This window comes from Tenrec ecaudatus, chromosome 1 (genome assembly GCF_050624435.1).
Source record: "Tenrec ecaudatus isolate mTenEca1 chromosome 1, mTenEca1.hap1, whole genome shotgun sequence".
NCBI classification, from domain to species: Eukaryota; Metazoa; Chordata; class Mammalia; order Afrosoricida; family Tenrecidae; genus Tenrec; species Tenrec ecaudatus.
In genome coordinates, this window is record NC_134530.1 from 249,796,212 (window position 1) to 249,820,573 (window position 24,362).

At 40.1% G+C, this 24,362-nt stretch overlaps 1 protein-coding gene and 1 non-coding gene across 2 annotated transcripts in view; both read right to left on the minus strand.

Annotated features, from left to right (window-relative positions):
* Nucleotides 1-24,362, minus strand: part of PLD5 (phospholipase D family member 5) — a 456,985-nt gene that overhangs the window by 378,956 nt on the left and 53,667 nt on the right. The gene's annotated exons all lie outside the window — the stretch shown is intronic.
* Nucleotides 22,943-23,046, minus strand: LOC142438283 (U6 spliceosomal RNA). The gene has a single exon (XR_012782688.1). It is a non-coding gene; the product is annotated as a U6 spliceosomal RNA (small nuclear RNA).

Genomic DNA, 24,362 nt, shown 5'->3' on the forward strand with positions numbered 1-24,362 from the left:
CCACAGGTTGACTATGCATGGTGAACAGATACAGTGCATACTGCTGCAGATTTTAAACTACTTAGCATCTTTATTATGTTTGAATGACTGTCTCTTGTTGTAGGTACAGATTCTGCATGGACCCAGTTAAGTGTTCTGGAATTTGCATTCTTCACGATGTAATTTATAATTTGTTACAATTCTCATAGTTGAATCCCTTTGCAAAGTTAATAAGACAAAGGTACATATCCTTCCTGTATAGAGCCAAACTCACTGCCCTCTCAGAGGGACCTATAGATGCCGACTCATAGGATAATCTAAGGTAGGGTAGTATTCTCCCTGTGAGTTTCCGGGACTGTAACTCTTTACTGGAGTAGAAAGCTACATCTTTCTCCTGAGGAGTGGTTGATAGTTTCAAACTCCTGACCTTGCAGTTAGTGACCACCAGGTAACCACTACACCACCAGGGTTCTTTCCTTCTGGTATAGGGCTATGAAATCCAAACATGTGGGGGGAAGTTTTATATTCATCAGATGAATCTATCCCCGTTTTAAAGGAGAAGTTGGAAGATTTTCTAAAATGATGTCAATCCAGCCCATGCAATTTAATCTATCCAGAGCTTCGATCTTTTTATGCTTTTGACAACTTTCATTGTTTAAAAATCTTATCTCAGGGAGATTTAGTCATATAACCAGCAACCAGAATCTCAACCAAAGTTCAGGCTTGACTACTCAAAATAATATTTTATATAGCCCAAAATAACTGTGAGTTAACAATTGTTTTCCTGGCTGTTCTTCCCTTGCTTTTAAGTGTCCATAGGAAAGTTAGCATGTTTGGTTTTTTCTATCTTTTCTATGGCCCTAGCAAGTAACACTTCATTATAGACTACTTATTAGCTGAATTAATTTCCCATCATTCTTCAAAATGTTTGTCCACCAAAACCCAAACCCAGTGCCACTGAGTCAACTCCAACTCATTGTGATCCTATGGAGCAGAGTAGAACTGCTCCTGGGAGTTTCAGACTGCAAACCTTTACGGCACAGACTGCCCCAGCTTCCTCCCAAGGAGCAGCTAAGACGTTCACACTGTCAACCTTGTGACCAGCAGCCCAACAAGAACACGCGGTGACATTCGAAGTCCCTAAAACTGGTAAAATGAGTTTTCTTGGAGCCTGGTATTTTCCAGGTTTGGATTTACTTCTTATCATGATTATTTTTCCCCAAAGGAAAATGTTCCCATTCCCTAGCATGGTCAGGTCTAGAAAGAATACGAAATCCTTCCAGCAACACTAAATACTTGTTCTTGAGCTACTTCAGCCCGAGGAGTAATATTTAGATCAATGGCAAAGGATTTTGAGTTCTTAAAAAACAAACAGTGGCGCTTATCAGTTTAATATAATCAAGAAGTAAGAGTGACTCAATGAAGTCCCAAAAAGTAATCATATTTTCACTCTTTACAGGCAGAGTAGAATGGAGCCCTGGTGGAGCGATGCTTAAGAGCTTGGCTAACTTAGAGGTTGGTTGTTGACCCGCCAGTGGCTCTGTGGGAGAACGATCTTAGAATCTGCTTCTGTGAGACAGTTCTGTTCGATCACATTGAGTCTAAATCAATTTGAGGAACACAGGGAAGGAGGTTGGACAGGTACTTCAATTGCTCAGTGAAACAATGAAGGGCACGTCACAGACCAAGATTAGCATAATACTTGTACTCGGCAGTTCTAGATCGTTACTGAATTCCTATAGCTCATCTGTCCATTTGTTGTCCTCTCTTTGAGTGCTGTATCTCTCATCAATGACTTAATTACATTTCTTTCTTTTTTTCTGTAGTCACTGTATGAGAAAACAAACGTAAGGCAAAGAGCACAAACATTTATCAATGTCATATGCCTAATAGCTCTGACTTTGTTAAACAGGGTAATAGAAATTTAAGTCACAGATACCCAACCAATTGGACATCTGGTTATTTTGAAGATAACCTTTAGCGTTTCAGTTACATGAATGCTGAGCTGAGCGGCTCTGGACACTCAGATATCTCAGGTATTACTTTTTCACTCTGAATGAAAATAAGATCACACCACCCGTGCCTGCCTCTTTGTAGTACTATGGTGATGTATGCATTGGTGTCATGCTGGAAGCTACGCCACTAGCTTGTCAAATACCAGCAGAGGCAACCATAATGGACAGGCATCAGCATTACTTCTAGACTAAGCCTGGCATGACCGACCTGGTGACCTACTCCCCCAAATGAACCAATGGAAATCGTTTAGCTCACAAAATAACATATCTACCTAGACCCAGGCATGTTAATAATTGTGAAGTTAGTTCCAGGATCAAACAATGCTTTATTGGGTTATGCAGAGGGTCACCATGAGACCCCAGCTAACAGCAACCCTTACGGTCCTTCATGAATTGGCCCATAAAGATTGCATTTCCACCACACCCTTACACATCCTACGCTTGAGCCACGAAGAACTCCTTGTAGGTCTCTCCAGTCACTGAGCTCTCTCAGGCTTGTAGATCTTTGCACACTTGTACTCACTTCTGAGAATGGTTCTTTTTCAAACCGCAGTGCCTGGATTACCTATGGTTCTCTTGGGAGAGCTGAATGGCAAGAAGACCAGAGGGTACCTTAAACAGCAGGGTGCATTACCTGTGTGCCTACATCAGAGCCCAGCACAAACCTAACGAGATTTAGCATCCACACTTAGTCTGCCATGAGCAAGGCTCCCACAGTGCACTGGCGTTTCCCCCTAAACAAATTGACCTTCTCTCAAATAAATTGGCATTTTGCAGAAACAAGAGAATAGGAATAACCATTTCCAAATAATTGCCTGTCAACGGAATCATAAATCTATTAGTTAAACATGTCTGAACCCTTGTCTTAATCAACATTGTTGGTCTTAGATGGATCATCTCAATGCACACAGACTCATGGCTGTCGCGCTGGCCTCCCCTCCCCGGACACCAAAGGCCCAAGGTTAGAAAGTTCTAGGGAGTGAGAAATGGAGAAACATTGGTAGCTTTATTAAAAAGAGTATTTTATGTTCTTCATTTAAAATTCTGTACATGCCCCAGACCAGGTCTTTTCTTCTATGCTTTCCAGCCTCCTAGCCCCTCCACAGTCCCTGGCAGCGGGAGCACCCGTGTGTAAGCAGGGACAATTTGAAGGTCAGAGAGGTAAAGGCCAAGGGAAAAAAAAAATCTTTTCACAAATGGATCTCTTTTCATATAACTCAAGTCCATTTTATAAATACTTTAATTGAAAATTTTATTATACATTAAGAAAATACATAAAATGTATTTACCAAGCCAAAGAAAACACTGGTGCTATTTTTCAAACAGTGTTCATGATTAACTCACTCTCTATTCTAAAATGTAAGTCCTACATAAAACATCTTTCAGGGATCTTGGTGGGCAGAAATCCAGAGAAAAATAAAATGGTTGTTGCTAGTTAGTATCGAGCCAGCTCCCCCTCATGGCAGCCGGAGAACAACAGAACAAAGAGTCCCCAGTCCTGCGCTGTCTTCCCAATCACTGGTGTGCTCCGGACCTTGTTGCAGCAGTTGTATATTCTGATTTTGAGTGCCTTCCTACCAGGGGGCTCATGTTCTGGCACTTTATTGGACAATATTCTGTTGGGATTGATAAGGTTTTAATGTTCAGAAATACAACATGGGAAACAGAAGGAAATGCTGCCTGGCCCTGAACCATGCTCACAGTCTCTGATGTGCTCCAGTTCATCCTCAGAGCTACCCTGCCAATCCATTTTCATTTCCGAGGGTCTTCCTCGCCCGCACTGGTCCTCCGTGTTGCCAAAATGCGCTGTGCTCCAGCAATTGATTCCTCCTGATGATGCGTCCAGAGAAAGCAAGTCAGATCAGGTTGTTGGGGTTCATGAGAATTTCATTGGTTAATTTTAAGAAGCAGATCATTAGGCCTTTCTTCCTGGTCTGAAGGCACCACTGACACCTGTCCACGAGGAGAAACTTGCTGGTGTCTGAAATACTAGTAGCATCGCTTCCAGTTCACAATCCACTACAGTACCATAACCTGACAGATGGTGGTAGAGAAGAATGGGAGACTCATTATTTCATAGCTGAATAATTGCTTATTTCTCCTTTTCATTCTGATCACTAGTTTAAACACCAAATTCCCTCATCAACTTTCTCAAGCTGTCATTTGAAGATGCTTGACGTCACTTATCACCATCTAGCCTCCAGTTGCAGTTCATTCAAGTTGCAGGCCTGTGTGAGTTTAACATCCCGCCCAGCCAAACGATTGCAAAGCCTCCGAAGAAGTAATGCCTAGGCATGATGGTGCTTCCAAATTACGTCTCCAGAAAGCCTACTCAGTCTAAAAACATAATCATGGAGGAATGCCTTTCTGCTTCCAATAATGTTGCAAAGATTTCTGTTTCAATAGATTAAATTGATTCCAGCAGAGGAAAAATTAGGTCAAGGTACTGAGGGAAAAAAACCCCAAAACCCTTCCTAAACCATTCCAAAGTTGCTAAGCATTTATATTACGAAAAGCCACACAGGAGAAAACATAATTCTATAGTAAAGTCTAATAAGATAATTACATTAATTTGACTGATATTATTTATTAAATACAAAATTATGCAAGTACAATATAATTTCTAACCGTGCAATGTGTAAGAAAAAATTAGAAAGACAGTAAATGTGAATGTCCTTGGGTAGAGAAGCATCAATCATATATCATATCCTTTGCTAGAACACATGATGAGTAGGTCTCCCAGACAATACAGAACTGTAAAAAGAACCGACAAGAGGCCCTACATCTTTGCAGGCCACCTCAATGTAACTTTTCCAGGCTTTACCCCTGGGATCATCCATTTCTTTACTTCCACGGTCGTGCATATTATTCCTATTCCTTTTACCACCACAGGAGGGTGCTGCAGCACAATAAGGACACAATTCTCCAGCTTTCTGCCAGCAGTAACAAAATGACTCTCATGACCAGATACAAGTATATCTGTGAGTACTTTTGTATCTGGTAACGAGTCATTTTGCCATATATACATATATATATTTCACATATGCATATGAGGGAGCTTCAAAAAGTATGTGGGAAAATCCTGTATCTCTTAATTTTTCCAATAATAATTTAAAATCCTCTCATATGTGTATATAATGCAATTATTACGTTTTCTTCTCTTTCACTTCCCTTTATAAAAAATATGAATAATTTGAATGGCCTTATTTAGAAGACAATAATCCAGACACACACCCTGAGCATTAAGACAATGATTTTTTTATCTAATGATATTAATCACATGGGCTCATTGAAATGATCTATACATGGATTAAAGGTAATCAATCTGTAATTCATCTTCCAGTCTACCAGTTCATCTGGCATAAACAAATGCCTCGTGTAAGAAGAGTACTTTGAGGCACACTGCTGAAGAAGATTTAGTGATGCTGAGCCAGCAGCTTAATGAAATGAATGCTCCTTATTAACCTTGGTCCCATCCACATCTGTAGCCGGGCCTGGTTACAGCTCTTAAACACTCTTTAAAAGCTGCAGCCAAGTTAATGCTGGATTTGCCTCTGAGGAATTCAGCACAAGCCCACTTAGAAGAGCGATTCTCACTCCAATCGCAGGCAATGAGGTAGACACTGCTGTGGGGTCCCAAAAGGCATCATCAGATTGTAGGATTATCCCAATGGAGAGGCGCGTGCCTGAATCTACACAGGAGCTCATTTTGTACAGCAAGTTTACCGACTTTTTATGGTGCCTTAAAGTCAATGTCAACTGTAACCACGAGGGAGGAAAGGTTGAATCCTCCATAGGAGAAGCGGACATGTACCAATAATGGTCCTTAAGCTTCACTGACTTAATGTTCCACTCTATTAAGAGAGGTGTTTGAGATCATTTGTGAAGTAAAGTGAACTGAGGTGGAGACAGCAGGAAGAGCCATGCTATTATGCTCTGGGAAAAAAAAAACCTCTGAGTACAGGAATTCTAAATTTAAACTTGGCTTCCAGGCCATTATGAAGGAATACTTGTTAAGGATGAAACATATTTTAACAACATATTATAGTGATGCATAAATGTTGCTGCTATTAGCTGCTGTTGAGTTGATTTTTAACTCATGTGTAACAGAATGAAATCTTGCCCAGCCCTGTAGTCGTCTCCCTAGGCTTAGCCAGTGTGAGTCTATCAGTGCGATACTGGGCTGGCAGGATCATCCTCATCCTTGCTGGGTACCTGTTTTCTCAAATATGAAGCCCTCCTCCAGCAAGTCAGACAATGTTGGTGATCCATAAGATTGCCATGGGCTGATTTTTAGAAGTAGATCACCAGGGTTTCCTTCCTACTCTAAAGTCGTCTGGAAGCTCTACTGCCACCTGTCCACCACGAATGACCATCCTGGTATTTGAAATAGCCGATTGTCACAGCCGCACTGCAATGTAAGCTATGGCCGCACAACAAATGTGGCAGACGGATGGTGGGTCAATTTTATAGATGAAGTTATATCGCATTGTGGGGTCCCATGTAACATTTTACCATAGCCTTCACTGGTTGGAGTGAATTTGTTCCTTTCTTTCCTTATTCTACTTTGCAATTAAAGATGAAGACTGGCTCAACTCAATCCAGCAATTCTTAGTTGGGCTTCTGTGGATAAGAACTGTCCTGTGGCTGGAAGGTAAGGCTTTATAGCCAATTGGACACATGTGGCTATTTAAATTTAAGTTTAGACTAATAAAATTTAGGTGAAACAAAAAATTCCCACACAACTAGTGGTTACTGTACTGGACAGAGTATATAAGAAAATATCCATCATACAGATAGTTCTACTGGAAAACAGAGAAAACATAAAATAGCAAATACTGGCACATCTACAAATGGGGTGTATAGTCAGCCAGCCAACAAATTAGCATATTTATAATAAATTTGTGGCTCCATTGGGTCAGGATTTCATCCTGTCAATACCACCATCTAATAATACTGAGTTCTCAACAAATATGAGAGGGCCTCAGCAAGTTCATGGAAAAAATCTATTTCTTTTCATTGTATTTTCCAGGAAGTTTTCAAAGCTTCATCATTTTTGTTACATGGAGTAATGGAACATTCACAGAAAACAGCATTTCTTTATAAATATTAGCCTCTGACATATTCCCTTTGATCTCTGCCTGACATAATGATATTTACATGAACTGTTCAGCAAACTATTGAGTCTGTTAGAATTAGATAATACATGTAGTAGTTGAGTCTCTAAGTTGTAGGTCATATGTTTAGAAAGGGAATACCAATTGTGAGAGGAATTTGATTTAAAACACTAAGTTGTTTTTTAAACCAAGTTGTAAATACACAGACCAACACTGTCATGGGTGTGCCCTCAACTTTATCCCCACTCTAATAGAAATTTGGCATTATTGATAATTAAAGCATTCTTTGTTATATAAATCATTTTATTGGGGCTCATACAACTCTTATCACAATCCACACATACATCAATTGAGTAAAGCACCCTTATACATTCGTTGCCCTCGTCATTCTCAAAATTCGCCTTCCACTTGGGTTCCTGGAATCAGCTAATTAAAGCATTCTTAAGATGCTTCTGAGCGTCTGAACAAACACTGGCTGGCTATGTACTTGAAGTAAAGAAAATGACTAAGGTATGGGAAAGCATCCACAGGGAACACAGAGTGTACTGCCAATCTAACTAGGATAATATGGTTGCTTGAAGTGCCATATTTTCCTCCTGTCTTTTTCCCACTTTCCAATATAGGACTCAAGAAAATTGAGAAGTTGTAATGGACCAGTTTAAACTATTTTATTTCCTGAAAGCCTTTTTTGTCTGTTATAATGTGCAGGACCCTTCTTTGATGGGAGAGAGAGGTGGTTACCGGAATCGAGGTTGAAAAGGCCATGTAAAAATGTATGTATGATAAAAGGGATACTTTGCTTTTCAAAAAGAAAAAGAAATCTGTGTCTGCCCTGGGCTCTCAGTTATGCTTGCGAGCCCTCTCCGGCAGTGTCGTTTTCTCTTAGTCCTGGTCCACTGTGTAAGTAGACGTCCTCCCTCACTGTATCTTGGGACCACTCGTTCTCTATTATCCCTAGAACACCCCAGCTTTACGCTTCATGCCATCAGCCTACACTACACAGTAAGCCTAAGAGTCTCTATTACCCACGGATGCCCCAGGTGGGTGCTTTTTGTATTTTCCTCATTGTGACTGTCTCCCCAAATTCCTGGGTCTTAATCGTGAACATATCAACAGCTCTGTAGATGTAGTTCTGGGTGATCATCCTAGAACTCCGGTTGCTAAGGTCCCTTCAAGAAGCTTCTTTACAGTGAAGGGAAACGACTTGGTCTGGCTCTTCCACCAAATGACTGGGATGGAGAAAGCAAATAGAAGGCCTCTAGCCAAGGGAACCCACCACTTGTCATCAGGTTGTCATACGGTGGTGGCTTGTGTGTCGCCGTGGCTCTGGAAGCTCTGTTACTAGTGTTTCAAATGCCAGCAGGGTCACCCAAAGTGAACAGGTTTCAGAGGAGCTTCCGGGCTAAGAACAGACAATGAGGGAGACCTTGGCTCCCCACTGCAGAGGAAGTTTGGAAGCACTGTCAGATACTGAAGGCCTACTGAATGGAAGCAGAACACTGATAGAGATAGTGCCGGAGGACGGGCCCCTGCAGTTAGAGGGCACTGGAAATGTGACTAAGGCTAATGCAATTTTTCAGATGGAGTCTAACCTGGCGACATGAGTGGGGTAAATGCTGTGGGAGTAGAGCCTCTGGGATCTTCATTTGCTGATGGAGCATGGCTCAAGGCAAAGAGAACCTTGGAATGGTCAACACTGAAATGGAATGCATAAAGGGTGATGTGCTAGGCACTGGTGAACTGACATGGACTGGTATGGGCCATTTTGAATCAGATAATCATATGATTCACTATGCCGTGAATAGCACAATCAAGAATGGCATACCATTCAATATCAAAACTGACTTAGCGAAATCAATGCTGAAGTCCAATGCTGTCTGTGACAGAATGATATCTATCTGCCTTCAAGGAAATCCAACTTAAACAACTATTATTCGAATTTATGCACCAACCACACAAGCTAGTGAGGAAGACATTGAAGAACTCTACGAATGATTTCAGTCTGAAACTGGTCAACATGTAATCAAGATGCGTTGATAATTATTGTAGCTCAAAGATGAAGGAACTGTAGTTGTAAAACATTGACTTAGTGACAGAAATCAAGAACATCATTCGTAAAGAAAAGAAAAAGCTCAGTAAAAAGACAGAAAAGATCAGTGGATGTCGGAAGAGACTCTGAAACTTGCCCTTAATCATAGACGAGCAAGAGCAAATGGAAGAAAGGATGAAGTCAAGGAGCTGAATAGAGCATCTCCAAGGGCAGCTCCAGAAGACCAAGCTAATATTACAATGAAATGCGTAAAGAACTAGAAGTTGACAACCAAAAGGGAGCTCATGCTCCGTATATATTATACTGAAAGAACTCAAGAAAAAAAACTAAAGCCTCAAGTTGCCATCTTAAAAGATTCTATGGGCAAAAAAGAAGATGGAAAGAATAATGCATAGTTGTTGTACCAAAAGGCACTAGGGGACAATCGCCATTTCAGGTGGTAGCACATAAAAAGAACCAATGGTGCTGAAAGAAGAAGTTCAAGCTGCACGGAATGCAATAACCAAAAATAAGGCTCCCGGAGCGGAGGGAACGCCAATTGAAATGTTACAACAAACTGACGACGCACCGGAAGCCCTCATTCGTCTGTGCCAGGGAACTGGGAAGACAATGTCGTGGAGGGTAATGAACGTGGGGACACGGAGGCTTGCCTGACCTCTGTCTCACAGGCGTCACGCAGATGTGGAGTTGGAGTCTCCTTTTCCCTTTCCAGTTGGAAGAGGTCTGACATGGGCCCAACACCACTTCTTCACTATCCTACGTATTCTATTCCCACTAGCTGTAAACTTCATGATCTCAATTGAACGCATCAAACTCATGCTTAAGTACACAATTTAATGCACTTTAAAGCACACACACTTGAGTGATTTCTTTTTTAAATTGTGGTCTGGGTGAAGGTTTACAGAGCAAACGACCACACATTGTTTTGTGACGTTGACTACGATCCCCGCGACAGCAGTCTTCCCACTCGTTAACCGAGTTTATCGTGTCATTTTGTCCTGTCCTTTCCTGCCTCCTGAGCTTTATCTCTGGGAAATTACTATACTGTTGATTTTGCCTGGGTGGTTGTTCTCATGTTACTGTTTACACCGGTCCATCATACGGCTGAAAGCTGAACATGGGGAGTTCAGTTCCAGGCCTGAGGGGTGTGAAAGAGATGCCCTTGGGGTTTCATAAGTCTCTATCGGACTAGCATGTAGGGTCTTTGAAATTATTCTTTTTTTCTCCCATACTACCCAGGATCTTACAGAGTGATCCATTTCCGAGCAGTTAGCAGTGGTAATTAGTCATTAGCTAATGATTCTGGTTTCAGGATCGTGAAAGCTGGGGTTCGCCAGGTCTGCGAACTAATTTTCTGTTCGTGTTTGATTTCTTAAACCTTCTTTGCTCCAGACAGACACTATTAGCTTTACCTTAGATGGCCACAAACTTTTAAGCGCCCAACCACTATTCTCTGTGAACTGTGTTAGTCAATTAACCTTAGCATCCCCAAAAAATATAATGTGGAACCCCCAGGCCCAGTGACTCACTCTCTCAAAGTAAGTTGGCTGTTGCTAAGAAGTTTTCATAAACTTACCCCATGCTAAATTCATAGATAGATTTGTAGCTTATGAAAAAGATATCTAGAAATATCATGTCACATCTAAATATATATATGCCTATGGTTTCTATCTGCCTTCTTACTACTATTCAAATTGAATATCTATGTATCTACTTGTAGATTTTTACCATTACTATTATTATAGAATTGTGTTTTTACTATATAGCTTTGTTGCCTTTAACTTTTGTGTTGCTCTAGGCTTCTTCACCTGCTTGGATCTTTTTGTTCTAACTTACTCTTTATTGTATATTGCTTTTCCCTAAACCCGAGTGAATATGTGCAATCTTCTAGTGACTTACCTTTGCTTAGCCTCCTACCTCAACTTTCAAAGAGTGATTCTTTCGGTGCATACACCTGCTCTTGGGTTTTCACAGTAGCAGCCGCACACCCTGTTTGTCTTTTTGTGGTTGACCACTTTTCCTCAGCATAATGTCTTGCAAGTTCATCCACATTGTGAGGTGTTCTGCAGACTCACTATTCTTTAATGTTGTGTAGTAGCGATTGTGTGTATGTGCTACATTTTATTTAGCTAATCAATCCTTGATGGGAACTTAAGCTGTTTCTCTCTTTTGCTTTTATGAATAATGCTGCAATGATCATGGGTGTTTGTGTTATCTGATTTTTCTAGGATACATGCATATTAGTGGAATTGTTAGATCAGATGATACTGTTTGCAGCTTTTAAAGGAAGTGGAATACCATTTCCAACTGTGGGTGCACTATTTTACAGTCACACCAACAGTGTATGAGGGGGTACCCCCAAAAACCTGGAATTTTTTCTCAAAACTATGTATTTACATTTTTTAAATTTACAAAACAATCCTATCACCTTCAAGTTCCCTCCATTACACTTAATACATTTGTTAAATCTGTATAGTCCATTCTTCAAAACAATTTTCAAACTTATCTGTTTGGATGGCTGACATCAATTCCGACATTTTTTTCTTCATCTCTCATATGTCGTCAAATTGCTGTCCTTTCTTGTCCCTCTTCATTTTGGAAAGAAAAAGAAGTCCCACAGAGCAAGGTCAGGTGAGTCAGGTGTGTGGGGCAAGAAAGGCAAAAACTGGTACATTGAGATGGCTGCTAGAGCAGGTGCCTTGTTGGTGGCAAAACCAGTCCCTCAAACTGTCTGCCACAAGTCAGACCTTTTTTTTTTTTTTGTCACACACTGTTTTGAACCTCTAAATAGAAAGCTTGAATAACAGTCTGACCTGGTGGAACCAACTCTAAATGCACTATCCCCTTCACATCAAAAAAAACAAATGAGCATCGTCTTGATTTGTGATGTCACTTGACAAGCTTTTTTGGGGGGCGAGGTGATGATGACGTCTTCCACTGGCTTGACTGTTTGGTTTCAGGGTCACACGAACAGCACCGTGTTTCGTCACCAGCAATGACCTGAGGTCAGGTTTACTTCCGAGTTGTTCTCTCAAAGCAAGATCTTTCAAAACATGTTTCCACTCCATGCTCTTTTTCCTGGTCACTCAGAACTTGAGGTACAAATTTCACAATGAGACTTCTCATTCCCAAATCTTCCATTAAAATTAGCTGAACCGAGCTCAAAGATAGTCCAGATAACTTCTTCATCTCTTCAGTGGTCTGTTGTAGGTCTTCAAGCACAAGTGCACGGATTTTGTTGACATTTTTGCCTGTTCAGGAAGTTGATGGACATCCAGAACGAGGTTTGTCATCAATCGGCATTTCACTTTTTTTGAAATGAGAAAACCACTGATGCATTTGAGTTTTTCCCATAGCGCTGTCCTTATCAGCTGTGTTCAACATTACAACAGTTTCTGTGGCATTTCTCTGGAACAGGAAATAAAATTTCACAGCTGCACACTGTTCTCTTAAATCAGCCATTACAAAAAAACAAAAACAAACGAGGTTTAAATGAAATTGCTTTTATTAAAAAAATGCACTGTGACCAGAGAGAACCTTCCCAGGTGATCCACTGGGTGCACTAACTCAGAGTGAGTTGCTGGATGCTTGCCTAGCAGGGGAAAATGCAACTATGAAAGTTCCCCCAGAAGAACTTTTTCCATTTGGGGGGTGGGCATGGGGTTGGGAGTGGGTACCCCTTTGTATGATTCTACCACTTGCTGCGTTAAATTTGCTGAGGTGAGATGATAACACATTGTTTCCTTCTTGGCTAATGAACACAAACATTTTGTCATGTGCTTGTTAGCTACATGAATGCCTTTTGGTGAAGTGTCTGCTCATATCCTCTGTCCATTTTTTAACTAGATTTTTGTGGTTTTGTTGATGAGTCTGAAGTTTTCTAAAACTTTGAGGTTAGTTCTTTGTTCATTATATCATTGCCAAACACTCTTCCTAGCTAGTAGGGTTTTTTTGTTTTGTTTTGTGTTTAACTCTTTTGGCGAAGTCTTTTAATGCTCCTAAGGATTTGATTTTAGGTGGTCCCAGTCATCATGCTTATGCCGTTAGTGCATTTTTTAGTTTGATACTTCATACTGCATTCATCCCCTGCATTCGGGCCTTTTGTCCGTTGTAAAATCTTTATAGACTCGCTGTTAGTTAGTTGTTTCTGACTCCGTGACCCTAAAGGACAGAGGAGGAATGACCCTCTGGGCTTCTAAGGTTGTACATATTTTCCCCTTTTCTTTCTCCTGAGAAGCAAATGCTGGTTTTGAGCTGCTGACATTTCAGCTTGCAGCTCAACAGCTAGCTTGTCCCCCACGAGACAGGTTTTTGCCGTGTCAAAGCTGTCTTCCTATGCACAAAAGTGGCATATTCTTCTATTTATGGAAGTCTTTGGTGGTTTCTTGTAGCATTGGTTTGTAGTTTCCTTTGTGTAGGCCTTTTGTGTGTCTGGTTAGATTTACTCCTAAGTGTTTCATTGTTTGGCTAATTATTGTATAATTAGCATTGTTTCCCTGATTTCTTTTTTAGTTTTCTTTTATTGTAGCTAGATCTAATTTTTTTTTAATGCTGATTTTTCGACCCAGCAACTTTGTTGAACCCTTCTATTAACTCAAGTAGTTTTTTGGTTGAGTCTCTTGGATATTTATATTCAGAGTCATATTATCTGCAAATAGATATTTTTACTTTTTTGCTAATTTGAATTCCTTTTATTTCCCTTTCTTTATCTTAATACTATGGTTAAGACTTCCAATAAAATAATAAAATAGAGTGGTGATAGTGAGTATTCTTCAGATTTGTAAGGTAGAATTGAAGTCAGATTAGACCAGAACATGCACACTGCTACAGATATGAGCCAGCAACACAGGGAATCCAGGATAGATTCACACCCCCCCCCAGGGGCAACAATGACCATAAAGATACCAGGAGGATAGGGGAAGGTGAGGGGAAACAGGGGGATTCCATCACAAGGATCAACATACAACACCCTCCCAGGGGAACAAACAACAGAAAAGTGAGTGATGGGTGACAAAGGACTACATAAAATATGAAAATAATAATCTATAACTTATCAAGGGTTCATGAGGGAGGGGGGAAATGAGGAGCTGATATCAAGGGCTCATGTAGAAAGAAAATGCTTTGAAAATGATGATGGCAGCATATGTACAAATGTGCTTGACACAATGGATGAATGTATGAATTGTGATGAGATGTATAAAAATATTTAATAAAAAGGAGTATTCTTTTTTTTTAATTTTAACAATTTATTAGGGGCTCATACAATTCTTATCACAGTTCATACATATACATACATCAATTGTATAAAGCACATCTGTACAGTCCCTGCCCTAATCATTTTTTTCTCCTCTTTTCTTTTTTTACATTTTATTAGGGACCCATACAACTCTTATCACCATCCATACATATACATACATCAATTGTATAAAGCACATCCATACATTCCCTGCCCCAATCATTCTCAAAGCATTTGCTCTCCACTTAAGCCCCTTGTATCAGGTCCTTTTTTTTTTCCCCTCCCTCCCCTTCCCCCCCTCCCTCATGTGCCCTTGGTAATTTATACCTCGTTATTTTGTCATGTCTTGCCCTATCCGGAGTCTCCTTTCCCCCTTTCTCTGCTGTCCCTCTCCCAGGGAAGAGGTCACATGTGGATCCTTGTAATCAGTTCCCCCCTTCCAACCCACTCACCTTCCACTCTCCCAGCATCGCCCCTCACACCCTTGGTCCTGAAGGTATCATCCACCCTGGATTCCCTGTGCCTCCAGCCCTCATATGTACCAGTGTACAGCCTCTGCCCTATCCAGGCCTGCAAGGTAGAATTCGGATCATGGTAGTTGGGGGGAGGAAGCATCCAGGATCTGGGGGAAAGCTGTGTTCTTCATCGGTACTACCTCGCACCCTAATTAACCCATCTCCTCTCCTAAACCCCTCTATGAGGGGATCTCCATTGGCCGACACTTGGGCCTTGGGTCTCCACTCTGCACTTCCCCTTCATTTAATATGGTATATATATACATATACATATACACATATATACACACACTTATATCGTTGTTTTTTTTTCCATGATGCCTTATACCTGGTCCCTTGGCACCTCGTGGTCGCACAGGCCGGTGTGCTTCTTCCATGTGGGCTAAAAAAAGAGTATTCTTATCTCACTTTCACAATAGAAATGTTTTGGGTCTATCTCCATTGGGAAAATAATGGTGGTTGGTTTTGAGTGTACAATTTTAATTATGTTGAAGAATGTTCCTTTTATTCCCATTTCCTGAGTGTGTTTTCATCAAGAATGGATTATGTCAATACCTTTTCTGTATTGACTGACATGATCATGTGGTTCTTAATTTAAGTGGTGGATTAAGTTGATTATGTTTTTAATGCTAAACCATCTTTGCAAAAATGGTATGACTTGCAACGGGTCATAACACATTGTTAGTGTTTTGATATCCTTGGAGTCTACGAGCTAACATTTTGTTGGGAATTTTTGTGGCAGTGTTGCTGAGAAATACTGGTCTATACATTTTTAGTGATATCTTTGCCTGGTTTGGTATCAGGGTTATACTTGCATCCTAGAATGAGTTTGAAAGTATTCTACCATTTTCCATGTTCTAGAACCCTTGGGTGAGGATTTATGTCATCTTTTCTATGAATATTTGGTAGAATTTGGCAGTCAAACTGTCTGGGCCAGGATTTTTTCTTGTTTTGGGGGGAATTTTCTAATACCCTATTCAATTTCTTCTTTTATGATGTGTCTGTTCAAATTTTTACTTCAGATTGTCTTGCTTTGAGAAGGTAGTGTGTTTCTAAAAACTGTCCATTTCTTCTAGGTTTTCAAATTGGTTGGAGTATGGTTCTTTACAATATTGTTATCCATTTTATTTCACATGGTTCTGTTGTGACGTCACTATTTCACTTTGTGTGTGTTGTTTCCATCATTTCTTTTCTCCCTTCATTAAATTTGCCAATGGCATGCCAACTTAATTAATCACTTCAAAAAAAAAAAAAAAAGAAAACCTTCTATGCCTGTACCCTTGAATTGAGTACTGGGGTACTTGGATGGGACAGGAAGCAGAGAGTGACTGACCCTGGACTGTGTTAGTGGGGGGATCATTGAACCATGAGGGTGGAACCCCTGGTTTGGTGGGTGTCCAATGCGATGCCCAACTCGCAGTGACAGGACAGGTTTCGATCTGTCAGGAGGGATCTACATTTGGAGGAACAGATCCAGGAAGGTTCCCCCTGGCATAAGTCCACATACTTAAACAAAGCACAATCTAATAGGAGATCGAACCATGGGGGCTCAAGGTGGAACTGTACTCCCATAGACCCTTCATATCAACAGCGTCTGGAGTGCTATGCCATTGAGAAAATTGACAGTGTTATCGGTGCAATCATCTTATAGCCCAGGGAGATGATTGACAATGTCATACTTTGTTGTTCCTATGGGGTTTTGTTCTCCTCCTTTAGCTTGTTTTGTTTTCTTGTGTGTGGTTTTCCTGTTGGTTTGTTTGTTGGTTGCATAGTTACTGTTATTGGTGTAGTTGGTCTTATGGGGTCTTGATTTTGTCATATTATGGCTACCAAAGTAAATCTGACTTGTGCATATCCCAGAAGCATGCAGATGTATTCTGGGCGCCTACTTAACTCTTGTCCCAATCCAACAGTTAGTTATGGTAACATGACCCTGCTTGATACTCACCTTCATGAAGTGATCACTGAAGATAGGGGTGCTACAGCAAAGTGTGGTGAAGAAAGCAGATGGTACCGGGCTATGAATCAGAATAGTGCATGGGGGTCTTAAAGGTTTGCATTCAGACAAGCAGCCATCTAAGCGAGAAGTCAGCTAAGTTCACATGGAAGAAGCACATCAGCTTGTGTGATCCAAATGTGACAAGAACAAAATTCAAAAATGATAAAGGGAAAAGTATTAAACCTAAAATTATGAACACCCAATTGGGAGAAGGCTATGGAGGGCAGTGGGACCCCAAAACCCATCTGCAGAGTACCCAGTTGGATTAAACTACTGGTAGACCCCACTAGCCACAGGCAAGGGTCTTGCACAGCCTTCCTATCAGACAGAGATTATTGCAATCTTCATTATGCTGGACTGAACTTGATATTGGGCCAGGTGATCTGTTGACCCAACCTGAATGTGATCTAGGTGCAAGGATCTCTTGTGTGTTCCATGACAATTCCCTGGCATTTTAAATTTTGAAGGAGTCTTTTCTTTCTTACTCCCCATTTATATTTTTATAATTATATTATTACTGTTTTATCCTTACCACTCAATCTCAACTTTATTTTTATTGTTTCTATTGGGTTTCCCAGTTTGTGGAGCATGGAAGTAAAGGATGCATAGACGTAATAACTAGGGGTGGGGGGTGGAAGATAGGGAGGGTAGGGGGATTTCAGGAGAAAACAGTGAAGGCAGGAGGGAGCACCAGATTGGATTGTGATTACACAATTCATTTTAAAGGCAATTAACCATGGGGGCGGTGGAAAGGGGATGTTTTAAAATCGATTGTGGTGATAATTATGCAATTCTTCATCAAGAATGATTGAACGAGTTAATTATTGAATGGTATGATATGTGGATTAGAAGCCAATAGAAATGTAAAATACAAACCAATACAAGAAACTCCAGCTTCTAGTTTTATTGATTCTTTACATTTATTTTGCTTAAGTTTCATGTAATCTTGCTTGAATCTTTTCTATTTCCCTTTTCATGGTAACTGTAGACTTTAAAAAAACTATTCTTCTAATTACTGATGTTGAGCTGAAGTGTTTATTTTGATTCTTTCTTCTTTTTAAAATATGTGTTTTTATTAGTAGAAGCTGTCCTCTGAGCACTGGTTCTGCTGAGTCTCAAAGACTATTATGTTGCATTTTCTTTCTCATGTAATTGAAGGAACTTCCTTCCATTTTAATTTATTTTATTACCCAACTGTTTTTAAGTTGAGTGCTATTCAGTTTCCTTGTATGTGATTCCCCTCAGCAATCTTCTTGTGCTGACAACTAATTTTAAAGCAGTGTGATCTGAGAGTACGTTTGATATTATCTCCATATTTTCAATTTATTGAGGCTTGCTTTGTGTGCTAACAGAAGGCCTATCCTGGTGAATATACCATGTGTGCTGGGAAAGAATGTATACTGTGGTGTTGTGGGGTGGAGTATTCTGCAGACATCTAGTTGGCTCATTGTGTTGCTTAGGTCTTCTGTATCTTGTTTTAATTGTTTGTCTTTTGTTTTGTCTTTCAATGAAAGGGCTTTATTAGTCTCTGACCATATTTGGATATTATTTACTTCTCATTTGAATTTGGTTAAAATTTGATTATATGCTTGGTGATTTTCTTTTGGACTCGATCCTATTTGGGGCTCATTGAAAGCATATCTTCCTTTTTTTAAAATGAATAAATGGACATTTTCTTCCAACAAACCATGGCAATGCTATTGGTAGGTTAAAAATTTTTTTTTAATGTATTTGTCTCTTCCTGTTCTGAAAAACCAGTTATACATGTTCCTTCCCTGGGTGTGTGAATATTTATGTTGGTTATGACCTATTGTTAGAATGACCCTTTAATCATTATATTATGTTCTCCGTTTTCTTTCTTGCTGGTTTTTGCCTCAAGCTCTATTTTATCAGAAATTTATATTGCTACTCATACTCTTTGTGTGGTTGCTATTTGCTTGATATGTTTTCCCACTTTTTAGCTTTTAGCTACTTTTGTCTTTATGTCTAAGGTAGCCTACTGATGGGTCCTGCTTGTCATCTGGGTGTCTATTTTATATCTCTTGATTGTTTCATTTTATCAATTTACACCAATGTAATTACTAATAGGTATGAATTTACTGCTGCCATTTTTGCGTGTGTGCTGATTTCTTTGTTAGATATTTTTTGAGTCATTTTTGCTTATGGATTTTCTTATATTTTGTTTTTTGATGCTTTGTTTAATGTTTATCAGACTTAATGATTTTCTTCTAATTTATATGGTGAGATAGCTTATTAATTTCTTAGGTTACATAATTTATTTTTATCTTCCAAAGTTTAAAATAATCCATTCTATGTTGCTATTGCCTTGATTTCCTCTTGGTTTTTCCCTTTTAAAATATTATTTCTAGGTGTCATTTACAAATTTATATTCTGGAACCCAATTTTCAGTCTTATAGGTCATTTTTGTTAAGTGTTAATCTTAGATTCTTGTCTGTCCTTGTTGGATCACTGTATGAATAACTTCCTTTAGTATTTCTTATAAAGTTTCCCTGATTTTTCCAAATTCCCTTAATTTCTGTTTATCCAGAAGCACTCTGATTCTATCATTGTATTTTAGAGATAATTTTATTGGATATATACTTCTTGATTGACATGTCTTTTTCTTTCCGTGGTTTTATATCTGAAATGCCATTGCCTTCTTGTCAGTACGGTTTCTGCTGAGAAATCAAAGCTGTTCTTTGGTTCTGCCATCTAGGTAACTCTTATGTTTCCCAAGCTGCTTACAGAATTCTTTCTTCCTTTTTTATTTTGGTAAGTTTGATTATGTGTTGGCGATTTTCTCTTGGATGCTAACCTATTTGGGGCTCATTGAAAGTATATCTTCCATTTTTGTGAAAGCATCGACGTTTTCTTCCAACAAATCTTCTAGAGGGTGGGGTGTTAAAACTTTTTTTTGTTTGTCTCTTCCTATTTTGAAATTCCAATCATATATGTTATCACATTTGTTGTACTGATGATTTCTTTGTTAAATATATATTTTGTGCGGTTATTTTTGTACTTATATTTGAGATATAAAACATATATTATAGATATAAAACCATTGAAAGATGAGGTAGGTAGTTTATTGTGCCAGTCTGGTGGAAAAAACACATGTGGGATTAATTGAAGGGCGGAGAGATAAATGGCTCGGCAAACCTTGCCTTTCTTGTCTCTCGTTCTTTGATCATCAGACCAGTGTGCAGCTGCCTTGCTTGTTCTGTGCCTCTATTGGCAAGCTACACTACCTGTGGGACACCTAGCCTGTGGACTTTGTCATTGTAATTTGAAGTTCCTTCAAGACCTGCTTTGCCACACAATTGGAATTTGCATCTCTTGAGCTGGGGACTGACTGTTGGTGACCTGGCTGTTGGTGACCTGTTGGTGACCTGCCTTGCTGTTTGCTGCCTGTACTGGGATAGCCTGAATTTCTCTACAGAGGACTACCTGGCGGCCCTCAAGACTTGAAAGACTGCCGGTGTCTCATAACTCTCTCATGGGAGTGAGCTTCACTGAGCCATTTGTATGGCTTTATAATTTAACTGTCATTTTTTGTGTTATATATATCTGTATAAATATATATAAAATTATTAGCAATCTGGTTTTGTCTCTCTAGAGAACCCCATCTAACACAAGAGATAAAGGAATAAAAAAAGAGGAAATAACTTATATATTTGGGAGTGCACCAGGTCATTCTTAGGATTTCTTTCTTTTTCAATTTTCTGACTGTTCCTCTATGAGATTAACATTAAGAGATTGGTCTTCAATCGAGCTTGTTTTGTTTTTCATTCATTCTACTGCTTTGTCCTCATTCTACTGCTTTGTATATGTTGTATACAAAATGTCTTCAAAAAGTATAAGGAAAATGGAATTAAAAGAGAGCAGATTTTTCCATAACGTCTTTGAAACTCCCTCATATTTCTGGTAATTTGCTATTAGTCTTCTGGATTTCTATTGGATGTTTTTGCATAGTTTCAATTTTTACACCTATTTTGTTGATTTGCTCTGTTTTTTGGAAGAATATTCTATAGCTTTGTTTCTCTGCCAAACCCACCCTCACCCTTCCAGCCCATGATTTTCTCTGTCACTTCATCAGATTTTCTAAATCCACTGACAGTACCTAAATATAATTCTAATTCCTTATCACGTAGTCCCAATACCACTTCATCCTCTGGATAATTTTTAACCCTATGTTTTGATTACTTCTTTGAACTATTTTGTCGTGTTTTGTTTTTTGCATGTGGTGTATGTGTGATTTGAAGTTATCTGAGAAATTGTAGTGTTTTTGCATTTATTTTTTATTATATGGTTTGCTTTGCCCTGCTTTTTTGTTTTGTTTAAATATGTCCAGGCAACAGGTGGGCAGGTGGCTCAGGATGCTAATTTGGGAGCACTTGGGTGGGTTCTCACCACTGTTTCGGAGTAGATTTGACAGGAAGTGGAAATGTGGCCGAGGGGAAATGCTGATCCTGCAGAGCAGGTGAGAGCAAGCTGGGGTGGAGGTGGGGGTTGTGGCCACTGTCTGTCATAGATACAGTGGGTCTGTTGTGGGTGGTGGCACTTTCCTTATGGATGGAGTGACAAGTGTGGTGGGTATGGCAGTGCAGTGTCACCGACTCTCATTTGCTGAGGAAGAAAAAAAAAAGAGAAAGGAGAAAGAAAATAAAATATTGGGCGGGGTCGGGTGAGGTAGAGAAGAGATCTAAGAAGAAAGAGGGGAGGGGGAGAGAGGGCACTGTATAATTAAAAAGGGCTGGTGCAAATGCTAGCTACTGTGGTGGAGATGTGGTTCTCCTTCGGTGAGAGCTGAGTGTCTAAGTCGGAGGACTCAGAGTGAGCGCTACTGAACATGGAGGTTATGTGGGAAGAGGCCCCAGCTCAGCAGGATTGTTTGAAAAGGGTGTGAAAAGAGGAACAGAAGGTAAAAGACTAGGTGGGTGTTGGAGATGTAAATAGCCATCTTTACGGCTGATGGCACAGCTCAGTGCAAACAGAGCTGGCTATTTCAGCCCTGCTCTGAATGGAATGCTGTTTGCAATAAGTGAAAATGACTAGGCTATACTGGAGACTGGTTGGCAGAAACTGTTCCTTGTTCACAGTGTCTTACCTTCACTGGCATGTGATCCACTTCTTTATTCTTTCCTTTGAAGCTCTGCTACAGGAGTTTCCTCCATATCTGCGTGACCTGGCTTCTTACGTCTTTGTAGTGGAGAACCTGGGTGGTGTATCTGCCTAGACTGCCATCCTGGATCTCCTACCAAGCTTCGATTTCTCCATCTCCATCTCTCTGGTACGCTCGTCTCAGCCCTCTTTTGCCTACACTGGAACCACCAATCATGTGATAGTAGTACCATGCCTAAGTCCTTGATATATTCAAGTTAAAATCAAGATCATTATGCCTTCAATATCCTTGCCCTTCTTCTGCTTTGTTTCATTTGTTCGTTCTGCAGCTCTCTTGAATTCACCTCTCTACTCCTGTATTTGTGCAGCTGAATATGGCTGAAGAAAAAAACAAATCTTAAATTTAAGACTACATCACATGCAACCCCCCAGATACTCCCAATCATCTTCCTTCTAATTACTCCATTCACTCATCCTTGTTTCCCAAAGGGCTATTTCACATTTTCTTATCTCTCTAAAATACTAACATCTTCTCCCTTATCTCCACTCGCAGCTTATGAATTTTCTTCTTACTTCACTGAGGAAACTAAAGCAAACTTCCACTATCCAATTTTCAGTTATCAGAATATATAGTAAAGCCCCAGAAAACCGGTATCTGGGTAAGTTAGAAACCCAGGGCAGAATGCTGAATAAGCAAGTTACGCAGGCTTTCTTGTGCTGCTTATGGAGAAAACAGTCTCAAGGCAACATGTGACCTCCTCTCGCTCCCAAGGCTGATTGCCACAAGGCAGAGGTCAGTCTTGCCCCCAACTCCAAACCCTCCTTACCAATTCTGATACCAGCTACCAACTGTTCCTCCCACAGTACTCACTACTATCTATCTATATCTATATCATCATCTGTATCATCATCTATCTATCTAACATGTTTCATGATTTTGCATGTCATCTTTGTATGGAGGTCATACTAATCTCCGTTTCATTCCAGGTTTAGTACATGTGCTGCTGAAGTGAGCACAGCACTCTACTTTTGAGTTGCAATAGCCAGTCAGAACTTACAGAAGATACTCTACATTATTTTCAACAGAAAGTTATATTAGGCAAGAAATGCCCAGCGTACAGTTATTAAAGACATTTTCTTCTCTGTTGTGCCCACAGGCAGGCCTTTCTCAACACTCAGTCTCAGCCTGTTCTCCACCATGCCAAGGCAGTATTACAAAGCCCTTTAAATGCCAATAAATCACCAAAGGGCATGCCACTCCATTTTAAGACTCAACACAAAGGCCCTTGGCTCCAACTCTATTGATCAGCAAAGCTCAACTCCCCCAATCACATGCCCAGAAGCAATCCACTCCACAGGCCAGTATCCTGCCTAAAAGCATTCACCTACACTTGCAATGTGCGCTGGGAAATCTACTGCTCTATCACATGCTCTCATACCTCATTCTGCTGTTTCTGCTCATAGCAGAAATTTCACATGGATCAAGGAGGTTTAAAATACAAGGATATCAGGATCTAAAGGACATGCTCCACTTCTTGCTCATATTTCTTGTTGAAAATGAGATTTTCCCACCCCCAACTGCATTTGAGATGGCTCACTTTCTACCCCTATTTCCCACCAACTTTCCTTGCCATAATCCCATGAAATTAGTAATCCACTTACTCTATGGACTAACCTATCCTGAATCTCATATGACGAAAATATGCAAAAATAAAAGTAAACAAAGCTAAACAAAAAACCAACAAAAGAAAACAGCGAAACCTCAATTGTAAAGATAACAGAAAATAATAAAAAGCAGGACAAATTTTAAATGGGTCAAAATGGAGAACAAATGATAAGGTGTTAAATTTTAACCTAACGACACTGCATTAATCCACTGTCCCATGCACTTTATCTGATAGCAAGGCTGTACACATCCCCGGTGTGGTAGTGGCATAATCTCATGCCAACTTGAGGGTATTATGAGTGAAGGGCTATAGTCTAGCCTGTCAATCAGGTCATAGTCAATATACCTCTGTGTGGTGTGGCCTTCTCATGAGGATTCTTGGAACTTCCTCTATTCCCTTTGGAAGGGGACCAGACTCTCTCTCATCCTTGGTCTTCCTGCTGTCAAGCCACATGGAGCTATGCTGATGGCAGCCAGATTCCTGGATATGTGCCCACTGCCATTGGATCCAAAGGACATTCCACCCACCGGCCTGTGATCTTCCTGTATTTGGCATCATCGCATGTGCTGCGTGAGTCTGAAGAGGAACTCATGGACTAATAACTAGACTATGGACTTGATCTGGACTGGGCTAGGATGGTTTATTGATGCACAATTACCTCTTTAT